We start from the raw sequence: 807 nt of genomic DNA on the forward strand, positions 1-807 counted from the left end.
CCAGTGGTCTGACTCAGCAGGCGGAAGCCTGATATCTGGGGAAAGGGATGCTGCTCAGCACTGCTGGGCTGACATGTAGATCCACTTGCCACAAAGGAAGGAGCCTGTAGAAGCTCAGGGACACAGCTGCGGGACTACAGCTGCTGCAGAAGGACGTTTTGGTACACGAAGGACATTTTCCGTCCTAGTGTGGGCTCAAATACGCGGATGCTAATTTTCTGCAATGATTTTCTATATTTAAAGGATTTTCAGAGAGACTCAGGATTGTGTTTGGTTTTCCATATTACTGCATGCAGCTGCTGCACAGGTAGGTAGACCTGGGCTCTGCAGCCGGCAGTCTGGTAGACCTGGACGCCAAAGACCATTCTGGCTATTGCCACCCTCCTCCGCTTTATTTTGCCCCCTCCCTTTGGGAAGGGGCTCAAAAGAAACATGTAGCCCCTGATAAAATTCCTCTCGGAGGCCAAGCGTGCGGAAGGACGGGGGTGGGTGGGGGGTCTCCGGCAAGGTCAGGAAAGACCCCGACTCAGCCCCAAGCCAGATACACAACTAGGCAGACGCAGTGGCATAGCTGGGGGGACAAAGCGCTCAGTTTGGCAGGGCCCCTCCCCTTCGGAGCCATGGGGGGGAGATACGAAGGGGAGGGGCCCCTTGCACGCTGCGGTGAGGCCAAACTTAGCGCTCCCCCCCGCTACGCCACTAGACCCAGCAGCCAGCCGCCCCCGCCCGGGGCTGCCGGAGCCAGCAGGCGCACAGGCGCTCCCCATTGGCCGCACCGCCAGAGCACGTGGCGCGGGGCTGGCCGCG

The sequence above is a fragment of the Tiliqua scincoides genome, chromosome 8, assembly GCF_035046505.1.
Source record: "Tiliqua scincoides isolate rTilSci1 chromosome 8, rTilSci1.hap2, whole genome shotgun sequence".
NCBI classification, from domain to species: domain Eukaryota; kingdom Metazoa; phylum Chordata; class Lepidosauria; order Squamata; family Scincidae; genus Tiliqua; species Tiliqua scincoides.